Here is a 24,280-nt window from a genome sequence, read left to right as displayed (position 1 = left end):
GAATTAAGCATGATCATCAGCATAGTAGAACAAAGTCACAGACTAGTAACATATACAATGCCATAATATTACTATATTCTTCATGAGAAAGAGCAGGACACGAAATAAACTGAAAACTCTGATGGACGAGAAAAATAAATACATCTGTTCAGGAATATATGAATGAACGTATGTAGCTGCAACGCTTAAATATGTTGGATTTAGTACAAGATATTTAAATATCAGATACAAGCAACATATAAGGAAATTTAAAAGTGAATGTACCCACTCCACGTATGCAAAGCATCTAATAAAAAGACATCGACATCTAAGAGAGACGCCACTACGTAGGGATAAATACAAATACAACAGTCTTATGCTACAACATAAAAAGAAAGGAAACGCTGACCTCACGGGAAGAATATTTCACACAGAATGGCACGAGCAAAACTGAAATAATGCTCAATGACCAAAAGAACGATAACTTAAGGTCAATATTCGCACTAATTTAAATTTTACAGCAAATAAAATGAAACTCACACACACACACACACACACACACACACACACACACACACACACACACATACATACATACATACACACAAATGGTGCCCCAACACACACATACCCTCATTCCACACCCATCCTAACACCCCCACACTACTCTCACCTCCTACAACCCCCATGATGCATCTGAACGACAGTCTGTGCAGTAGTATGGTAAAGTGTACGGTATGAGCAGCGAAATGATCAAACGTGGCCCACCAGCTGGATGAATCATATACAATAGGCATTTAGTACATATAGAACAACGTATAAATACACTCCTGGAAATTGAAATAAGAACACCGTGAATTCATTGTCCCAGGAAGGGGAAACTTTATTGACACATTCCTGGGGTCAGATACATCACATGATCACACTGACAGAACCACAGGCACATAGACACAGGCAACAGAGCATGCACAATGTCGGCACTAGTACAGTGTATATCCACCTTTCGCAGCAATGCAGGCTGCTATTCTCCCATGGAGACGATCGTAGAGATGCTGGATGTAGTCCTGTGGAACGGCTTGCCATGCCATTTCCACCTGGCGCCTCAGTTGGACCAGCGTTCGTGCTGGACGTGCAGACCGCGTGAGACGACGCTTCATCCAATCCCAAACATGCTCAATGGGGGACAGATCCGGAGATCTTGCTGGCCAGGGTAGTTGACTTACACCTTCTAGAGCACGTTGGGTGGCACGGGATACATGCGGACGTGCATTGTCCTGTTGGAACAGCAAGTTCCCTTGCCGGTCTAGGAATGGTAGAACGATGAGTTCGATGACGGTTTGGATGTACCGTGCACTATTCAGTGTCCCCTCGACGATCACCAGTGGTGTACGGCCAGTGTAGGAGATCGCTCCCCACACCATGATGCCGGGTGTTGGCCCTGTGTGCCTCGGTCGTATGCAGTCCTGATTGTGGCGCTCACCTACACGGCGCCAAACACGCATACGACCATCATTGGCACCAAGGCAGAAGCGACTCTCATCGCTGAAGACGACACGTCTCCATTCGTCCCTCCATTCACGCCTGTCGCGACACCACTGGAGGCGCGCTGCACGGTGTTGGGGCGTGAGCGGAAGACGGCCTACCGGTGTGCGGGACCGTAGCCCAGCTTCATGGAGACGGTTGCGAATGGTCCTCGCCGATACCCCAGGAGCAACAGTGTCCCTAATTTGCTGGGAAGTGGCGGTGCGGTCCCCTACGGCACTGCGTAGGATCCTACGGTCTTGGCGTGCATCCGTGCGTCGCTGCGGTCCGGTCCCAGGTCGACGGGCACGTGCACCTTCCGGCGACCACTGGCGACAACATCGATGTACTGTGGAGACCTCACGCCCCACGTGTTGAGCAATTCGGCGGTACGTCCACCCGGCCTCCCGCATGCCCACTATACGCCCTCGCTCAAAGTCCGTCAACTGCACATACGGTTCACGTCCACGCTGTCGCGGCATGTTACCAGTGTTAAAGACTGCGATGGAGCTCCGTATGCCACGGCAAACTGGCTGACACTGACGGCGGCGGTGCACAAATGCTGCGCAGCTAGCGCCATTCGACGGCCAACACCGCGGTTCCTGGTGTGTCCGCTGTGCCGTGCGTGTGATCATTGCTTGTACAGCCCTCTCGCAGTGTCCGGAGCAAGTATGGTGGGTCTGACACACCGGTGTCAATGTGTTCTTTTTTCCATTTCCAGGAGTGTACATGAACTGGACAGATAAATGAACGTAAGTGTAAAAATCACACCCATATTTTTGTAAGTAAAAGCATAAAAGCATAAGTAAAGCATAATTGACGCAGCAATTTAGCAAAACTGTTCGCAAAATGTTAGCTATGTGACGTGAGTGGAGTAACAGAAATCTCATAGTGCTTTAAATATCGATGAGAGATTTTGCAATTTTGTTCCGATGCTCTAGAATGGAGACTCTCGAACGCAGTGTTCACTGGAGCAGCAGTATTTGATTTAACTTTTTCATCTCACTGTTCTACGTAACTACCAGAGGCGACAAAAAGAACAGAAGTAACGAATCTATGTCCTCGGCAGCTCTTTCAGGGCGCGATTGGCTGTTTGGAATACAACTAAAAGTATCGTGTTTGCTGCCATTTGCTAGAAGTGCTGCTGTACGTGCAGTTCCCGTAGGCGGCAGCCGAACAGAAATGGGGCCAAGTGCTGAGCTGTATCGTTACGCGTGACATTCCCACGGCGGAACAACGGACCCCGGATGCCGCTTTTAACAGACAGCACTTGACACAACCCTATCTGCACGCTCCGCCGCGATGCAGAAAGCGCCTTTCTGTTCGCTAAACGATCCAAGAGCGCAAGAATGCACGACGTGATGTTTGCCACTCATGAAAGAAATCGCCGTGCGAAAAGCGTAAGCTTCTTGTTCTATTTTTATCATTTCTAGTACTGCCAAAGCCGGTCTACGAACGAAAATTAAAGTTTCAGGCACACTATTAGTGACTGAACAAAATTCAGCATACGTACAGTAACAGCATTTTGGTAGAGAATATGTTTTAATTATTTTTAATTGTATGAACAGACCATTATTTTAATGTTATTTAGCATACCATCAGTATGCTGCTGAATAAATACAATCTTCGGTTCGCCATTCACGTTCCGCCACAGTTTACTGGAGCACCATCAGTGATTCTGTAACACCAACATATATTGCCACCGAATACACTTCGATAAATTGTGGTGAAAATAATATGGAAAGACGCAGATTGCATTTCTTTAGTTGCATACAGAGATAATCTAAACATCACTGATACAAAGTCAATAACAATTAAGGAATAGCAGATCAACAGCATTAAATTCCAACATTTCTTTCTCTCTGGGCTGGACGTCACATACTTCTAAGGAAAAAAACATGCAGACCGTGCTATATAATAAACTCAGTCCAAGTTCAGGAACTAATTATATCAAATAAATATTTATCGTCTTAATGACATATATAACTTGTAGCATGTAGTAACATACTAAGGCCATAGCAACTGTTCAATGTGACGACCTTTGGTCTCAGTGCAAGTATTACAACGTAGTATAATCCGTTAAACGCAATACAGTCCGTCAACAGAAAGCGTGTTGACATTTCATATGATACGGGCGTAATTGCTGATGAAAACAGTACACTCCACACTCCACTTCTGACTGAACGACGCAGTTTCGCGTTTCTGTAGACAGCTATACCTTTCTGTCAGTTATGTGACACCTGTAACCTAACTTTTTCTCTGTAAATTAGATCTATTTGATTGGAGCTACATATTGCTGCACTACACAGTTCCTGTGAAGAAAAGTTTTTCACGTTCAACAACCAGTCATCAAGTGTAAACAGTTATAAACTCACCTTATGTAAGATTCTAAGTTTTTATTCAGGCGAGCGCCAGTAACGTCGCTTTGACGAAGCAGTTGTTTGTTGTGAAACGTTAACAGTTTACAAAACAATGCCTCACGCTCAGTGCGCATTCGAGATTTCGCACCACCAGAAATATTCGTTTCAACCACTCGATTCTTATCATTTTATGGTTCTCCAGCGTCTGTAATATTTTAATTTAATATTTTTAGGACCGTTGAATTGTTATCATTTAGTTTATTTAAAATGTGTTGCAGAAGACGCTTGTTGTGGTAACTTGTAATGTTCGTTCCCGTTACATTTCGCGAGCGAAGTGTAAGACACACGATTAAATGCATTACTCTTTATTGTCCTCATTCCGCCTTTCATACACAATATATATTATAAAAGTAAGCATACAATGTGCGTGCCTCTAAAACTCTGCAACGAGTCCCGGTACGGGCAAGGGGGTTATGTAGTGTGGTAGCCATCCATGAAGAAGATTACCGCTTTTACCTGATGGGTGTGCTTTTGAAGATATAAGGGCTAGGAAGTTTCGCTCCATAGAAATTTTTAGAACATTACCGAACATTCGAGAGCATTCGTGGACATTCCAGGACATTCGACAGTATTCGAGCGCATTCTACAACATTACAGAATGTTCCGGAATGTTCCACGATGATCCAGGATGTTCTGGAATGTTCGAGAATAGTCTGGAATATTCGAGAAAATTCCAGAATGTTCTGGAACATCCAAGATCATTTTGGAACATTCCAGAACGCTCTCGAATGTTGTTGATATTCTGGAACATCGTGGACCATTCGCAGCCTTTTTGGTATGATCTGGAATTCGTCACTGGTGCGGCTACTCATTATTATGGATATATAAACCAAGACCCGTCATGGGTTCGAACGCCAATTTACCAGTGACGAAGAGAGAAATCGAAAAAGTAGTGCAGTGAGTGAATAATAACAAACAGTGAAGCATGAGTAGTCAAAGCGATACAGTGACTGATTATGAATCGAAAATAAAGAGTGAAAAGTAGATAAAGTGTACTTAGTATATATTTTGATAAAAAGTTGATTTGATTTATGTTTTAGACAATGCCCAAACGTAAAAGAGGAAGAGATCTTGCCAGTTCTGAATCACAACGGCGAATACAAAATCTACAAAGACAAAACGAAAAAGAGGAAGAGCTTGAAGCATGTTTAAGTTCGCAACGAACGAGAACGAGCACCGCGAGAATCAGAGAAACCGAAGAACAACGAAATGACCGAACTGAAGAATCAAGACTTGCGTCACAGTTTTATAAAATTTCCGTTGATGAACGAATATACAAATCGGTCGATAGGATGTTAAAGGCTGAAGAAAGTATGAGCTTCCGTAGAGAGTTTCTAAACTCTTTGCAATGCCATGCCACTGCCTTCGACTTAAAATTCGATCTCCTATCATACTAATAAGAAATCTGAACTCACCTAAACTGCGTCATGGAATAAGGATGATCGTCAAACAGTTATGGAATAACATAATCGAAGCCCCACTTATGACTGGAGAGTACAAAGGACACATAGTATATATCACCAGAATACCACTGATTTCTACTGAACTGCCATTCTAATTAAAAGACTCCAGTTTCTAATCAAGTTGGCCTATAGTTTTACAATTAAAGAAGCGCAAGGACAAATTTTAAAATATTGGAGCATTAACCTCAACGACTCCTGTGTCAACTATCCGTAGCTCTCGAGTGGGAAATTTGAAAAATTTGTAAATATAGACCTTTTATAACAAAATGAAAAAAGTGTTTAGAAACAAGTATTATAAGTGGAATACGGTTTCAATATTTTTACCTCTTATATTTTTCAAGTCTATAAATAGTTAGAATATGTTTTCAGTTCAATTTTCTTACCTCTTACACTTCAAAATTTATCCTTTTATTCAAGCTACCACACAACCTCATATCAACTCCCAGAGCGAAGCCGGATACCCCAGCTAGTAGGTGCATCCACAGCGGTTTTGGTTGATACTCCTTCATCTCTTTATAACTTCACTTGTTATAGTAGTTTTATGACACTGTCTCATATGTGCAAAAGGCGTATAACGACTCTTGTCGTATGCTATAAATCACTAGGAATTTATAATTTGAAAGTAGCGATATGGGGAATAAATATATATACACTGAAGGAAAAAAAAAACGCGAGACCAGAAAACGTTATTACAGAGTAATGACATTTCGGGAATACGTTTGTGTAGTAACATATTTAAATGGTCAATATCGCAAGATCACAGGTTTATGTACGAACAAGATAAGCCATAAGCCATGGCAACTGTGAAATGCTGGCACATTAATAATAACCGATGTAACCGCCAAAATGTTGAATGGAAACATGGAAATGTGCATGCACTGTGGGGATGGAATTCCTGGCCTATTGCACTTGGTCTGTCAATACAGAGATACTGAATGCTGTTTGTGGATGACGCTGGAGTTTTCATCCGACGATGCCCCGTAAGTACTCTACATGAGACAGATCTGATGGTCGAGCACCATAAGGCAACATGTCGACAGTCTGTAGAAGATGTTGGGTTATAACACGGTATGTGGACTAGCACTATACTGTTAGAGAACATCAGCTGGAACGCTGTTCATGAATCACAGCCGACAGCTCGAATCACCAGACTGACGAACAAATTTGCAGTCAGGCTGCGTCGGATAACGACGAGAGTGCTTCTGCTCTAATACGAAAATACCTTAACTCCAGGTATAGTTCCAGTGTGCCTAACACACAGGCTTCTTGGGCCTCCTTTTAAACAATACACAGCCAAAACTGTCACCGAGACAGAACCAAGTTTCAACAGAAAACACAACAGATTTCCACCCTGACCTCCGATGAGCTCTCGCTTGACACAAGTCAAGTAGCAAATGGTGGTGGGTTTGGGTCAGTGGAATGCACACCACAGGTTGTCTGGCTTGGAGCTGTCCTTGAAATAGTAGATTTGTAACTGTTCTCTGTGTCAATGTTGAGCCAACTGATGCTCAATTTTCTGCTGCAGATGCAAGTTCAATGCGACAGTGTCATACGCCAAACACGATGGTCTTCCCTCTCGATGGTCCCACTTGGCCGTCGGCGGATCACAATCAAACTCTTCGTTGCTCAACTACACACTTGCCCACCAGATGGGTTACATAAAGGAGTGTGCCTGCTGTGTTCGTCGCTACCTAAGTACATAAAGAGCAGCGAAGTACCATCTGAGCGGAACTGGTTGTGCGTTACGAGGCTGTTTGTGACAAATTTTTATCGAACACCGTCTCAGGCGATGAAGCATGTGTTGAACACTTCGAACCGGAAACAAAACAGCAATCCATGGAGTGGCGCCATGACACTTCTCTACCTTAGAAAACCTTCAAAACCTCACCCTCCGTAGCGAAAGTTATAGCGCCGGTCTTCTGGGTCTCTGAAGGGGTTACCCTGTGCTACGTCTCCCTTATGTTACGATGATAAACTCCGAAGTGTATTGCGCAACCCTCAGGAAACTCAAGGAACGACTTGAGCGTGCTCGTCGACAAAAAATGCAGCTTCCCCTGCTCTATGACATCGCGGAGACTCACACAAATCTGTGCATCCGACAGGAGCTCACATTACTTCACTGGACTGATGTTCATCAAGTGATGCGTACAGCCTGGATCTCGTACATTCCGATTCCGTCCCTTTGGCCCAATGAAGGATGCTGTCCGCGGAAAGCAGTACGTGGATTATGGGGAGGTTATCGATACAGCTGGATTCCGCGAATTAGAGGCAGCTAGGGTAACGACTAGAACACGAACTGTGAACATTTTAAGCGTAAACTGCAAAGTGATGCACGGCGCTTCTCTTGTACTGTCTGACACTGGAGTTGGATTAGCGTCTCTGTGACGGTTTAGAGCATACCGGACGAATCTGTAACTTCTTTGGGCTTTCTCTAATTTCTCCATGGAAACTCAAGAGCCAGTCGGGCGTGAGTTTCGTAAGCTATTATCTTCGTCGATGGATTACAGTACTTGATGATACTTAGATCTGGTTTCTGACTTTGTTTTCATTCACTCCCTACACTACTTTTTCGTTTCCTCCCTTCGTGACTGATAAGAAGCTACTGTCCGAACCCACGACGGTTCGTGCTTTATACTCCCCTATCAACGGGTTGCCCCACCAGTGGCAAATTCAAGAACATACCAGAATGGATTCGGACGAACCACAATGTTCCAGAACATTCCACAATATTCGAGAGTGTTCTGGAAAGTTCCACAATGATCTGGGATGCTCCCGAACATCCTGGAATGTTCCCGAATGTTCCATAGCATTCCCGAACATTCCAGAACATCCCTGATCATTGTGGAACATTCTGGAATGTTGTGGAATGCTCTCGAATACCGTCCAGTGTTCTGGAATGTTCCAAAAATTTCTAGAGAGCGAAAATTCCCAGTCCCTATGTCTTCAAAAGCACGCCCTTCAGGCAAAAACTGAAGCTTTTCTTGTGGAAAGGTGACAGAGGGTTGCCACGCCATAGAATTCCCTTGATCATACCGGGACTCGTTTCTTAGATTTAGAGGCACTCACATTTCTCAGTTACTTTCATAACATGTAGCCTATTGATTCTGATGGGATTGGCATGATGGAACATAACAAATACTGGTGGTATACACTAAAATAATGATGTTTGTTGTTGTGGTCTTCAGTCCTGAGACTGGTTTGATGCAGCTCTCCATGCTACTCTATCCTGTGCAAGCTTCTTCATCTCCCAGTACCTACTGCAATCTACATCCTTCTGAATCTGCTTAGCGTATTCATCTCTCGGTCTCCCTCTACGATTTTTACCCTCCACGCTGCCCTCCAATGCTAAATTTGTGATCCCTTGATGCCTCAAAACATGTCCTACCAACTGACCCCTTCTTCTAAAGTTGTGCCACAAACTTCTCTTCTCCCCAATCCTATTCAATACCTCCTCATTAGTTACGTGATCTACCCACCTTATCTTCAGCATTCTTCTGTAGCACCACATTTCGAAAGCTTCTATTCTCTTCTTATACAAACTAGTTATCGTCCATGTTTCACTTCCATACATGGCTACACTCCATACAAATACTTTCAGAAACGACTTCCTGACACTTAAATCTATACTCGATGTTAACAAATTTCTCTTCTTCAGAAATGATTTCCTTGCCATTGCCAGTCTACATTTTATATCCTCTCTACTTCGACCATCATGAGTTATTTTACTCCCTAAATAGCAAAACTCCTTTACTACTTTAAGTGTCTCATTTCCTAATCTAATTCCCTCAGCATCACCCGATTTAATTTGACTACATTCCATTATCCTCGTTTTGCTTTTGCTGATGTTCATCTTATATCCTCCTTTCAAGACACTGTCCTTTCCGTTCAACTGCTCTTCCAAGTCTTTTGCTGTCTCTGACAGAATTACAATGTCGTCGGCGAACCTCAAAGTTTTTACTTCTTCTCCATGAATTTTAATACCTACTCCGAATTTTTCTTTTGTTTCCTTTACTGCTTGCTCAATATACAGGTTGAATAACATCGGGAAGAGGCTACAACCCTGTCTCACTCCTTTCCCAACCACTGCTTCCCTTTCATGTCCCTCAACTGTTATCGCTGCCATTGGTTTCTGTACAAATTGTAAATAGCCTTTCGCTCCCTGTATTTTACCCCTGCCACCTTCAGAATTTGAAAGAGAGTATTCCAGTTAACATTGTCAAAAGCTTTCTATAAGTCTACAAATGCTAGAAACGTAGGTTTGCCTTTTCTTAATCTTTCTTCTAAGATAAGTCGTAAGGTTAGTATTGCCTCACGTGTTCCAACATTTCTACGGAATCCCAACTGATCTTCCCCGAGGTCCGCTTCTACCAGTTTTTCCATTCGTCTGTAAAGAATTCGCGTTAGTATTTTGCAGCTGTGATTTATTAAACTGATAGTTCGGTAATTTTCACATCTGTCAACACCAGCTTTCTTTGGGATTGGAATTATCATATTCTTCTTGACGTCTGAGGGTATTTCGCCTGTTTCATACATCTTGCTCACCAGATGGTAGAGTTTTGTCATGACTGGCTCTCCCAAGGCCATCAGTAGTTCTATTGGAATGTTGTCTACTCCCGGGGCCTTGTTTTGACTCAGGTCTTTCAGTGCTCTGTCAAACTCTTCACGCAGTATCTTATCTCCCATGTCGTCTTCATCTACATCCCCTTCCATTTCCATAATATTGTCCTCAAGTACATCGCCCTTGTATAAACCCTCTATATACTCCTTCCATCTTTCTGGCTTCCCTTCTTTGCTTAGAACTGGGTTGCCATCTGAGCTCTTGATATTCATAGAAGTGGTTCTCTTATCTCCAAAGGTCTCTTTAATTTTCCTGTAGGCAGTACCTACGTTACCCCTAGTGAGACAAGCCTCTACATCCTTACATTTGTCCTCTAGCCATCCCTGCTTAGCCATTTTGCACTTCCTGTCGATCTCATTTTTGAGACATTTGTATTCCTGTTTGCCTGCTTCATTTACTGCATTTTGATATGTTCTCCTTTCATCAATTAAATTCAATATTTCTTCTGTTACCCAAGGATTTCTATTAGCCCTCGTCTTTTTACCTACTTGATCCTCTGCTACCTTCACTACTTCATCCCTCAGAGCTACCCATTCTTCTTCTAGTGTATTTCTTTCCCCGATTCCTGTCAATTGTTCCCTTACGCTCTCCCTGAAACTCTCTACAACCTCTGGTTCTTTCAGCTTATCCAGGTCCCATCTCCTTAAATTCCACCTTTTTGCAGTTTCTTCAGTTTCAATCTGCAGTTCATAACCAATAGATTGTGGTCAGAATCCACATCTGCCCCTGGAAATGTCTTACAATTTAAAACCTGGTTCCTAAATCTCTGTCTTACCATTATATAATCTATCTGATACCTATTAGTATCTCTAGGATTCTTCCAGGTATACAACCTTCTTTTATGATTCTTGAACCAAGTGTTTGCTATGATTAAGGTATGCTCTGTGCAAAATTCTACAAGGCGGCTTCCTCTTTCATTTCTTCCCCCCAATCCATATTCACCTACTATGTTTCCTTCTCTCCCTTTTCCTACTGACGAATTCCAGTCACTTATGACTATTAGATTTTCGTCTCCATTCACTACCTGAATAATTTCTTTTATCTCATCACACATTTCTTCAATTTCTTCGTCATCTGCAGAGCTAGTTGGCATATAAACTTGTACTACTGTAGTAGGCATGGGCTTTGTGTCTATCTTGGCGACAATAATGCGTTCACTATGCTGTTTGTAGTAGCTAACCCGCACTCCTATTTTTTATTCATTATTAAACCTACTCCCGCATTACCCCTATTTGATTTTGTATTTATAACCCTGTAATCACCTGCCCGATTAAGGGATCTGACATTCCACGCTCCGATCCGTAGAACGCCAGTTTTCTTTCTCCTGATAACGACGTCCTCTTGAGTAGTCCCCGCCCGGAGATCCGAATGGGGGACTATTTTACCTCCGGAATATTTTACCCAAGAGGACGCCATCATCATTTAATCATACAGTAAAGCTGCATGTCGTCGGGAAAAATTACGGCTGTAGTTTCCCCTTGCCTTCAGCCGTTCGCAGTACCAGCACAGCAAGGCCGTTTTGGCTAATGCTACAAGGCCAGATCAGTCAATCATCCAGACTGTTGCCCCTGCAACTACTGAAAAGGCTGCTGCCCCTCTTCAGGAACCAACGTTTGTCTGGCCCCTCAACAGATACCCCTCCGTTGTGGTTGCACCTACGGTACGGCCATCTGTATCGCTGAGGCACGCAAGCCTCCCCACCAACGGCTAGGTCCATGGTTCATGGGGGGAAAATAATGATATATAACTCAATATGACCTTATTTATGAAATTCGTTGATAGTATTCTCCTGTTTAGACACAGATGAAAGTCACACTGACTTCTCATGAGAATTACCTGTCTTTTACAATCCGGCCTTGTACATCTTTGACTTGCTTCTGTAACCCGAGGCCTACTGCATCTGTTCGGGTAGACTTAACTGGAACCGGATGTGATGAACTCTGACGTTTCTCTCGTAGTAGTTCTTCCACTATGCTGACTGAAGCCCCACTCTCTCCCCTTTTTTTCATGTCTTTTCCTCGCTTGCAGAGTAGTCTTCTAGTCTGTTTTAAATTTTTCTTTATTGTGGGAAAATTTGCAACTGTCACAGTTGCTGTCAGAAGTTGGTACACAAACTCTGTTATCACCACTCGCGTTTAGTGGATCATAAAACCCTCGGGGATCATACGTTAATTAAATATCAAATAAAAGCTTCAGAGTATCAACAGTTCATTGGAATTTCAGCGTTGCAGTGAAAGTGATATATGATCACTCAAAACAGTGTTGAGATCGGATGTTCATTTATATAGGGCAATGAGGAGTTATGTTCGACGTGAACTTGATATGCCGTCAATAGAGAAGCCCGTAGTGTTAAGGGTTCACTCGTGTCGACGATCCTTGTTTCACAAGTGATATTTTGTTCCGGATTATATATGAGACTATGTTTTATCCTACTAGAGGACTGGTACATAATTTCAGAGTTTTGAATTTCATTTCACTTGACTTTAATATCAGTAATTATAGCTAAGTTACCTAATATAGAGATAAATATTTCAGTGAATCGGGACAAGGTAAGCATATGGATCTCATACTTTTAACACAAATTCATCTCTAATAATCAGAAGCGTTGATTATTCCACTATATTCCTAGTAATGTTAAACAGTTCATGAACTCATAGTTACGGTGTGAAGCGTTCTTAATTCTCTCTCTGAAGACTGAGACATTTCAATAAAATATTTTGTCAATAATTAAAGATATGAAGATGCTATCAGTATCAAGAAATTTTCCATGACTCAGTTACCGCGACGACAAAGAGAACACTCCAGCGACTATGAATTACAATTAGTCTCTTTTTAGACGAAAATTCTGTAAAATCCAGAATGAATCAATATCACCATTCATTTAGGAAACCATTTAGAGTCAAAATTAAACCGTAGGGCTGTGGACATCAGACAGGTAATGAAGCGACTGGCAACGTCATACTTTAGTGATAGTTTAAGGACTAGTTCGTCGAAACTGTTGTGAAAGTATACACGAGAATGAGGAAGCTAATGGCAACTAAATGGCAGCGTGGTTCTGTTTGTAATAAGGAAAAAAATAAGATGTCCGTTTGTTATACCACATAACAGTCCGGCCTCAGTCTTTTCGATGTGGCCACTGTACGAATAGAGAAATACAATTAAAGTGGTATCATTTAAATAGGAAAATGGGAGGGTTAATGTGTTTTCAAAAATACAATCAGCATTAAGATTAAAATAGAATCTATTTTGGGGTAGCAACAGGAGGCTGCCACGTGTATGTTCACAGCTCGATATCAGACAAAAACGGCACAAATATGTGGAAGGAAAAATGAAAACAGCTCTTTTCGTGTGTCAGAAGAATAAACAGTATCTCTGCTGAATACATCTAGAAAAATGTAGCTCATTTATTACGGTCTCTGGACACGAAATTGTAAAATTATTTTTCTGATTTCACAGTTCAGCTTCTTTCATAAGAAAAAACTTCAGTGTATCGAAATAAATGTACAGTCACATGTACAAACTTCTTCTACAAATTTGAGTGCTTGATATGTATATTTCAAATACAAAAAAACATGTAATGCTTTAGGTCACTCCATTTAAAGACCATCTGGAACTTAGTTAGGCGTGTTTTGCTCTTAGGAACCTCTCACACTGTATGGAGGTAACTGAAACACTGTTGATTCCGTTTTCATATTTTAACCCCTTGGTTTTTAAAGGAGTTATCCCCTGTCAAAATGCATCTAAGTATTTATGTATCAGATGAGAGCAATAAAAGTACTGTGTAAAGTATATAACGGCACACCTTGCAAATGTCTTTTTAAAGATATTAGAATTCTTATACTCGCTTTGTGTACATTTATTCCTAAATCGTTTCTGATACTGGTAATAAAATTAATAGGCTACAGTGGTTTGAACAATCCTCCTTCTTTGTTCAGGATTAAGAGTGGAGTCATGTATTCAGGAGCGAAGGTCTTCGACAAATTTCTATCTAACATAAAGCAATAAACATGGAACCCCAGACACCTAAAGAGAAAAAATTATAACACATCAAAAATTATCAGATTGACAATCTTCAGGAATTAAAAATTCCTGCTACCTAAATGGTAAGCAGCGGTATTCATTCTCCAGCTTAACGAAAATCAAATGTATAGTGCACCGAGCGAGGTGGCGCAATGGTTAGACACTGGACTCGCATTCGGGAGGACGATGGCTCAATCCCGCGTACGGCCATCCTGATTTAGGTTTTCCGTGATCTCCCTCAATCACGCCAGGCAAATGCCGGGATGGTTCCTCTGAAAGGGCACGCCGACTTCTTTCCCCATCCTTCCCTAATCCGATGAGACCGATGACCTCGCTGTCTGGTCTCCTTCCCCAAACAACCCAACCCAAATGTATAGTGCAACCTAAAGAGCCCCCCATGGTTTGAGATTAGCTAACTATTACCTTTGGAAACATCAGCATCCTTGAAATTGGCGGTCGGCACTAGCGCACTAACATATGCGCATTTACATTTTCACAAGTCGAACCTGCAATCTGTGTTTTCTAAAGAAGTTTGATTTTCACCGATATTATCGTGCAAATCATTTGTTGCACTGAAACTCAATGCAGTGATCATCCTGCATCACCAAGCTTTTCCAGTAGCCGACTGTGACTTCTTTGCCAAGTTTATTTGTATTCAGAATTGTACGTCCAACTTACGCATCCACCGTCCTTCCTATACCAGCTTTCAGCAACGTCTCATGTCGCAGTATGTGAACAAACATTCTATATCTCCAGTACATTGTGTTCTTTTTGGAGCATCTTTCCTCAGCGACTCATTCCAAGACATCCTCCTTCCTTAATCGATCAAACCACAACAGCCTGAGCGGTCTTATATTAATTTACACCACAAAGGCTTCGCATCGTTTTCTTACTTCACGTACACAGCTGTGCTGCAATAGAGTTTGACATGAGTTACTTCCTGATCTCAGGATTTAAATTTTTAGCTGGCCGGAGTGGCCAGCGGTTCTAGGCGCTACAGTCTGGAATCGAGCGACCGCTACGGTCGCAGGTTCGAATCCTGCCTCGGGCATGGATGTGTGTGATGTCCTTAGGTTAGTTAGATTTAATTACTTATACGTTCTAGGCGACTGATGACCTCAGAAATTAAGTCGCATAGTGCTCAGAGCCATTTTGAGGCATTTAAATTTTTAAGTGTTGGCAGCAATTTATTTTCAAGAAGGACCTTTGGCCTTATGCAACGCATGCTGTACGTCTTAATGTATCGTTAGTGTTTATTAATTTCGTTCGTAGGAAACAAAAATTACCCACATCTTCAAGAGCCTCTTGTTCAAATTTACATTTAGGCATTCAACATTTTTATCACCTGCGTGCATCATTATCGTTCTTTACCCTTAATTTTTAGGAGTATTATATCCATCATCTAGCCCTTGGTTTATGCAATGCAATGGAACACCCGCCTAAACTTCTGTTCCCTTTCAGCAACAGCTGCTATGTTGGCAGTGAGCTGTGTCATTCCGAGTTTAGTTTCCATGAAAAACCACTCCCTTTGCATGAAGTGAATGAACTATCTGCCTGTTCCCGTCATTTGGTAAAACACCGTCTAAGAATAAATAAAGTGTTCTTACTTATCGCGAAACCAAATTGATATTCTCGTAATCTTCTTTTAATTTTCTCACTTTTAAATAAGGTGCTCTTATGATTATTTCATAACACCATAATGTCAATCATTTTCCCATAGAACTGCTAACGGCACGATTTATAATTGCCGAAAGTAATGCTGATATGTACCGCCGTTTTCAGATTCGTTCTAGCGGTTGGGTGGTAGTGTGTGGCTCTAGCTTTGAGCTGCTAAATGTAGCGGGAGGTGATACCATTAAATAGTTACAGTGCCGATTATCCAGTAATACAATTTTTCTGTCTTCCTGTGTGGATTGCGCGGGCAATGGGATGGGCTTCATTTTCTCTTGTTTGGCTGCAGCGTGTTTGCGAAATACTGTTGCCGGCAGAGATTGTCCGTCTGGTGCAAATACACATATGCACGCGAGTGAATGTGACAATGTAGATAAAACGCACCCAACGTTAATTTATTTACAAAACAGTTCTGCAAAGCAAATAACGCCTTAATTAGAACATTCTATAAGCGAGACATGCACCAATACCGTGTTCTCATATTGTCCTCATTTTCCGCTAGAATGAGCATAATTCACTGGGCTGCTTTTCATTTGAATCCAAAATAGAGGCTTTCGTTTTCATATCAGTAGCCTTGCACAGTTCCTATGAAACTGAAAGCTACGTACCATCTAGAAATAAAACAGATGCAGCAGATTCTCGTTGAAGATATACTACAGGAATTTATTTTATGATTATCGTTAACAAAAATTGGCTGAACAGAAATGGAATGGAAATGACATTTTTATTGTTGATTGGGTACTGCGTGAGAGATGATTCCCTTACGATGATAAAATTCAGTGCTAGCTGTCTATCTGTTATAACTGTTCACATAGTCCAGTGGCCTTTAGATTTCAGTTTATATCCTTTAGATGTTTATCTCTGAGCTGGTTTCCCAAGTCTTGGTGGCTTATTTTTCTACGCAAGAAACAGTGCGTTCTTTAAACCCATTAATGACCGTTGTGTGATTTATCGTATGGTTAGTAAAAATTGTTGGTCATGATAATAAACTTTCAAATTTACAAATTTTAGAGTGTTGTTGAATTTCTTATGAGTGAGTTGACAAAAATGACTTTGGTCGTTTTCTTAGTGAGAAACAGCAACTGTACTTGTAGTGAGACCTGCATATTGCTGACATCATACTACAGATGTAAGTGATGAAATTAATTTCTCCTAAGTTTTAGACAAATAAGTCACAGTTTTGCTTCTAATTTAACGTCATTTGATTGACAGTACATTTGGTTTAATAATTTACATTGAAATTAAAATAAATCTACAGGTTATAATTTCAAGGAACACAGATTGACACCAGCAGGTAAAGACCTTCTGCTGCCTTCTCCGATTATATCTCCCACAAATTTGAATTATCTAATTTCTCAGTACCCTAGAAGAAGCATTTTTCAAAATAACTATGAACTTTCTATTCACCCATATTGAAGAATGGGGTAAGCTAGTGGTTTACTTATATCTTGCGTACCACACTGGTGTGTCGTGCGTCCAGAGCCGTTCGTTTCTGGTACCATTACCTTCCTTATTTAGCCCTGAAATTTGATTTAGCAATGGTGGAATGTTATAGGTACGGGAGGGATACATGGAGACGCAATATAAATTAGATACTCTTTCGGGGGACTATGTAGGATTTGAAAATGTGAGTGATATGTTTTAAAATTTGAAAATCAATTACGATCAAGATGGTTGTTTATTGTAAACCACCTGAATACTCATACAAAGTAGATAAAACATTAACGTATGGCTATTACAAGAATAATTACCTCTTAATGTATGTAATGTTTACACTTTGCCAAGGCTTGGTAGGAGAATTGGCATATGCCACTCGCGAAATAGTGGATATGAGGACTTGGAAAACTTTATTAAACGGACAGTAACTTGGGTTTGACACATACAATCAAATGTCCATAGAGGCGCTGAAACCTTTAGGACTTTAATCCCCTTAGTAGGACTGCACACGGACCAAAAACAAAGGGGGGGAACTATAGTGGGATAGAATTCGACACGAGAGCATTCTCATAGACTTTAGTAAATTCAGTAACTTTCTTTCAGCCAGGTTCCCGTCATACAAAAAGGTGTTCGTTCTGCGTCGAATACTTTGACCTCTCTAATGGTAACGCTCATGACCACAAAATGGTTTTTTTTTCACCACACATAGTGACTGCACGACGTGAAGGATGAAACACTACGATGCGGGGACGATTGCAAAATCTGCGATTAAATTAATGAAAACACACACAATGACCAGGCGATTACCCAACGCATTTATGCGTGTGAAATTAATCGCTCAAAATCACTCTTACTTACACCTCCAAAAATCAACTTAAAATACTGCATCCAATGAAATATGATGCTCGCGAGTTGAGAGGTATTAGTTCCTGGATCACACGAAAATACTCCAGATTTCTAGGTAAAAATGCTTATGGCACGTAGATTTACGTGAGCAGAACAAAACTACCCAGGAATAACAGGGCGAATGAAATGGAGCACTTAACTGAAATAGGTGGACGATTCCCTAATCAAAAATAACCGTTAAAACTGACTAAGGCAAATGAAATTTTACCATGCCATTTCCTGGAGAACAGAGTAATTTAAAAGTTCGCTGGCCAGTGACCATTACCACTAGAACAACTTCTTTTTAGTAAGGCGGGAGCGATTCTCTAGCGAAATTCATGTACGAAAATGCCAAAGGTCAGGATCTTATTTTGCCAGAGATTTGTGGAGTAATGCTATGAGGGTTGGTACTACTCTGCACGAGAGAAACTGACAAATTCGAAAGCTCACCAACTCATACATTCATACTTATGAACGAGGTGACGATGGAAACAGGTAGCTGTGCTTCGAAATGAATGAACATAGTAGCCTCATGCATATTCCAGTACAAAGAAATTTATCAAATACTCAGAAAACAACTGTGTATCTCATAAACGTAACCATAGGGAAGGTAAATGGAGACAAGTGAAAGAGAGCTAAAATATAACCCTTCTAAAATTCCGTTTAATTTGCTTAAGCTAAGGAAGAAACATCAGATATATCAGACGGTGGAAATTAATGTTAAGTCTACCAGCCTTTACAGGAATGTAACAGAAAAATATTGAAGTGGAGGAGGAAGAAAATCCTGATATATATCAAGAAAATGATGCCAGTGATGAAGGTGAATTGGTTCTGTTTCCACAAGTGGACAGACAAAAAAGTGAGGGGGTTGATGGTACCAGTAACGAACATGAAGAAACAGATTTAATGAAGAAGTTAGATAAGGGAGTGCTATCTTAAAAATCTAAAGTCAGGGTAATTAAACAAACTGCTGCTTGCCATCAATACGGGCAAAATATTCGGAACATTTGTTATGATCGTGTAGGAAATAAAAACGAAGAAACAAGTAATGTACATGATCCAATGCAAATTTCTTCAAAGAAGTGATTACCTTGTTACAGAAATGTGAAAGGTAAGGGTAAAAATTTAAATATAAGACTGTAAATTTTAAGTTGACAAACCAGAATAACTCGAAAAGTAAACTTCACACAAAAGAATGTGTAGAATCCAAAGTTGAATATTTTCGAGGTGGACATCTGCAGGTGCTAAAATTATCCCGCCACCCCAGTCCCCTGGGGGTGGGGCGGGAGGCAACTTCAAAATTTCAAATGGGAACCCCCACTTTTTATTCCAGTATCAGGTTCTACATAAAAACTACGTACATTTTGTCTAAAACTTTTGTTTTGATTGTTGGTAGTTGGCACTCTAATTCTAGAATATCCATGTTCTTATTTTTTCGTGGAAAATGGTTACGGATAAATAAAAAATACTTCGTATATTTTGATTAGCTAAAACTAAAACTCTCCCTCTCCCCGTAGGGTGGGGTTTTAGAGAGAAGAATTAAGTGTTTTACAAATGTTGACCAAAATATTAATTTTTTTTACGCAGATTCGGATAAGCTTTGTTTGTTTCGTGGTCATGACGCCACAAAACTTCAAATTATCAAACAAATCGTCTGACTAGCTAATTAACTAACCAAACATCCTACTTACTAACGAGTGAACTCCTTAACTAAAAAACTGACTCACAAACCTAATTTTTATTAGATTCGGAGTAATCACTGTTGTTTGTCGAGGTCTCACAACTGGGGTGCTTGCTTAATTTGAGTCTTTTACTTTCAGGTAGAAAAACGTACTAATTAACCAACCAAACATCCTACTTACTAACGAGTGAAATCATTAACTAAAAAACTGACTCACAAACCTAATTTTTATTAGATTCGGATTAATCACTCTTGTTTGTCGAGGTCTCAAAACTGGGGTGCTTGCTTAATTTGAGTCTTTTCGTTTCAGGTAGAAAAACGTAGAAGACGACATTCGTAAATTTATTAACTTAAATCACACTGTTCACACCTTTATTTTATTTCGGAACGTCGCGGCTGTTTCGTCGTTTACATTTTTAGAATTATGTACGGGTACTATAATCGATATCCCACTCAGCCCCGATCGATAACCGGTGCTCTTATCCAGCATTTGCTGATAAGCGACAAAAAGATTCGGAGTGCCACCGATAGGTAGCGCAGGGACGAGAAATTCGGCCTTTCTCGTCATAAGACTGGGCTTTAGAATTTGCGAGTATTAATGTAATAAACGCACTGTATCTTTTACCCGTCAGAGCATTCAGAAAGCAATACAAGGTTTATAAAGATTGTCTTTGGTTCAAATGGCTCTGAGCACTATGGGACTTAACTTATAAGGTTATGAGTCTCCTAGAACTTAGAACTACTTAAACGTAAATAACCGAAGCACATCACACACATCCATGCCCGAGACAGGATTCAAACCTGCATCCCGTAGCGGTCGCGCTGTTCCAGACTGTAGCGCCCAGAACCGCTCGGGCACTCCGGCCGGCAAAGATTGTCTTTTGGGAGACTTCTGTTTGTTTACCTTGTGTGACTGCGTTCGATTCTTTTGCTCGCTACCAGTCGCGTTTGACGCGGAGTTAGTATTGCTAGGCGGAATTACGCCGAGCAGGCTGCTTGTCGCTCAGAGAAATCCTAGCCCTGCCTTTCTCGAAGCCCCTTATCTTTCCTCTCTTGGGATTAATGGGTGGCGTATGTCATTATGAATTATCTTTCTGTGGAAGAAAAAATTGAGACGGTGTACATTTATGGAGGAAGTGGGAGAAATTTTGACGATACAATAGCGCTTTATGCGAAGCGTTTTCCTGGCCAAGTACGACACGGTCCTCTTTTGTCCGAGTTATTAAACAATTTACTGCGGAAGGTAGTGTGAACCAAAAAATAGAACCCATGCAGCTACTGTTTGTGGAGAAAACAATCAAGTGGCAGCCCTAGCTGCTATGGTTCATAATCCACATGCGAGCACAAGAGGAATAAAGGCAATCAGGAATTTCACACATGAGTGTTTGGAAAATCCTGAAGCTCCACAAATTTCATTCATACCATGTATCCATGCATCAGGAACTACATGGCAATGGCGTCCAAAACCGGCTAACGTTTTGTCACTGGGCAGTTCAGCTGATGCAAACAAACCAAACCTATTTTGCTAGGGTACTTTTCTCCGATGAGGCAACATTCACAAACCACGCGAAGTTAATCGCCATAACATGCACTACTGCAGTGAACAGAAGCCACACTGGATTCGAGAAGTCAATCATCAGCGACCTTGGTCAGTTGATGTTTGGTGTGATATAATTGGCGATAAACTGATCTGTCCATATTTTATCGACAGTAATTTGAATGGAAACAAATACAGCAACCTACTTAAAAATGAGCTGCCAAATCTGCTTGAAGACCTGAGCATCGAACTTCGATAAAACATGTGGTTTCAACTGTCCAGTGCATTATACATTACAAACGCGCGATGTACTAGATCGACATTGCCATGGTAGCCGGATCGGCAGGGCAGGTCCTGTGAATTGGCCAGCCAGCCGGCTGCTGTGACCAAGCGGTTCTAGGCGCTTCAGTCCGGAACCGCACTGCTGCTACGGTCGCAGGTTCGAATCCTGCATCGGGCATGGATGTGTGTGATGTCCTTAGGTTAGTTGGGTGTAAGCAGTTCTAAGTCTAGTGGACTGATGACCTCAGATGTTAAGTCCCATAATGCTTAGAGCCATTTGAACCATTTCAATTGGCCAGCCAGATCGCCTGACCTTACCTCGCCAGATTTCTTCTTACGGGGTTTTCTAAAAGATATCGTTTATCAGGAAACGCCTACCACACGCGAAAACATGAAGCAAAGAATAAGAGATGCTTGAGCTACAATTACATCAGACATGTTATCAAGAAGTGTGCATGGATTTACAGCACGAGTCAATAAATGCAACGAAATTGGAGGTCATCACTTTGAACATATGATTTCATAAAGCGGTGGGATGCAAGGGATTTACGTGCGAGCAGGCTGAAAGTGAGAGGCGAGGGGACTCACTGGAAACAAGCACCCCGAAATTCCTTACTTGCAAGTATTTGCTAATAATCAACAATAAAACAAAACCAATCGTTCCTTTTCAGGACGATCAAAACTTAAAAGGGAATACGTTCATCTTTAGTTAGCGACTTGGTTAGTCTTTTCCTCAGTTAGTCTTTTACTTTGTTTACTCTGTTAGTTAATGAGTTCACTCGTTAGTAAGTGGGATGTTTGGTTAGTTAGCTAGCTAGTCAGGTAATTAGTTTGATAATTAAAAGTTGGAAGAGCAGTTGAATGGAATGGACAGTGTTTTGAAAGGAGGATGTAAGATGAACATCAACAAAAGCAAAACAAGGATAATGGAATGTAGTCTAATTAAGTCGGGTGATGCTGAGGGAATTAGATTAGGAAATGAGGCACTTAAAGTACTAAAGGAGTTTTGCTACTTGGGGAGCAAAATAACTGATGATGGTCGAAGTAGAGAGGATATAAAATGTAGACTGGCAATGGCAAGGAAAGCGTTTCTGAAGAAGAGAAATTTGTTAACATCCAGTACTGATTTAAGTGTCAGGAAGTCATTTCTGAAAGTATTCGTATGGAGTGTAGCCATGTATGGAAGTGAAACATGGACGATAAATAGTTTGGACAAGAAGAGAACAGAAGCTTTCGAAATGTGGTGCTACAGAAGAATGCTGAAGATTAGATGGGTAGATCACATAACTAATGAGGAAGTATTGAATAGGATTGGGGAGAAGAGAAGTTTGTGGCACAACTTGACCAGAAGAAGGGATCGGTTGGTAGGACATGTTCTGAGGCATCAAAGGATCACCAATTTAGTATTGGAGGGCAGCGTGGAGGGTAAAAATCGTAGAGGGAGACCAAGAGATGAATACACTAAGCAGATTCAGAAGGATGTAGGTTGCAGTAAGTACTGGGAGATGAAAAAGCTTGCACAGGATAGAGTAGCATGGAGAGCTGCATCAAACCAGTCTCAGGACTGAAGACCCCAGCAACAACAATTAAAAGTTGTGTGGCCTCATGACAAACAAAGCTTATCCGAATCCGCGGAAAGAATTAATATTTGGGGCAACATTTGTAAAACTCTAATTCCTCTCTCTCAAACCCCACCCTATGGGCAGAGAGGGAGAGTTTTAGTTTTAGCTAATCAAAATTTACGAAGTAAATAGGTATTTTTTGTTATCCATAACCATTTTCCACGCAGAAATGAGAACATGGATTTTCTTGAATTACAGCGCCAACTACCAAGGATCAAAACAAATATTTAAGACAAAATATACGTATTTTTTTATGTAGAATCTAATACTACAATAAAAAATACGGGTTCCAATGTGAAACTTTTAAATTGCGTGCCGCCCCACCCCTATGGGGTTGGGGTGGCGGGCTAGTGTTAACACCAGCAGATGTCCCCCTCAAAAATTATCAACTTTGAATTCTACACATTTTTTCGTCTGAAACTTATTTTTCGAGTTATTCTGGTTCGTCAACTTAAAATTTACACCCTGTAGAACCGTAAGACAATTTTCATCCAGCAAAAAAATTTATATTCGTCTCTCTTGTTTCAGCTCTAGTCGTAACGCCTATATTTTACTGCTCTTTCGCTCTCTCAACTAGACAATCTGTATTCTGCATTATTTTGTCAGTACATCTGATATTTTTAGAAATGTATACCATTTTATTCTTCAGCACGAACATTATTATCCTTATATACTAATTCTAAACGCTTTTTATATGATACGATTGTCTGTGTGGCCATCTTCTGCAGCAGCTGTTAACATCTGTTATTATAGGTTATCTGTCTTGAGCTGAATGCAGTGTAATCAAAAAGAATTACACCAGACGCGTTTCGCTTTTGATTACAAAGCATCTTCTGTGGTATTCTGTACATTGGGTACACACGTTTATACATTTATGTTTTGATTCTTTTAGGTTAAAAACAGCGTTTTCTTTGTGAAGTTGGTCTGTAAGGCACTTATGGAGCTTCTTTACATAGTCTGCACTTTCCCCTCTTGCTAGCAGTGGTTGATGTCGACAGTCTTCCTTTCACATCTGCAGTTTTTGGCATTTTGCGTTATTTCCCGCGCTGCAGTGTTTATAATTGACTTCCTTTATTGTTTTTCATTCATCACTGCTACAGTGTTCATGCCTATTACTGAGGTGACAGAAGAGCACTGTTCTACA

This window comes from Schistocerca americana, chromosome 5 (assembly GCF_021461395.2).
Source record: "Schistocerca americana isolate TAMUIC-IGC-003095 chromosome 5, iqSchAmer2.1, whole genome shotgun sequence".
In the NCBI taxonomy this organism is placed as follows: Eukaryota; Metazoa; Arthropoda; class Insecta; order Orthoptera; family Acrididae; genus Schistocerca; species Schistocerca americana.
Note: the sequence above shows the minus strand (reverse complement) of the source record.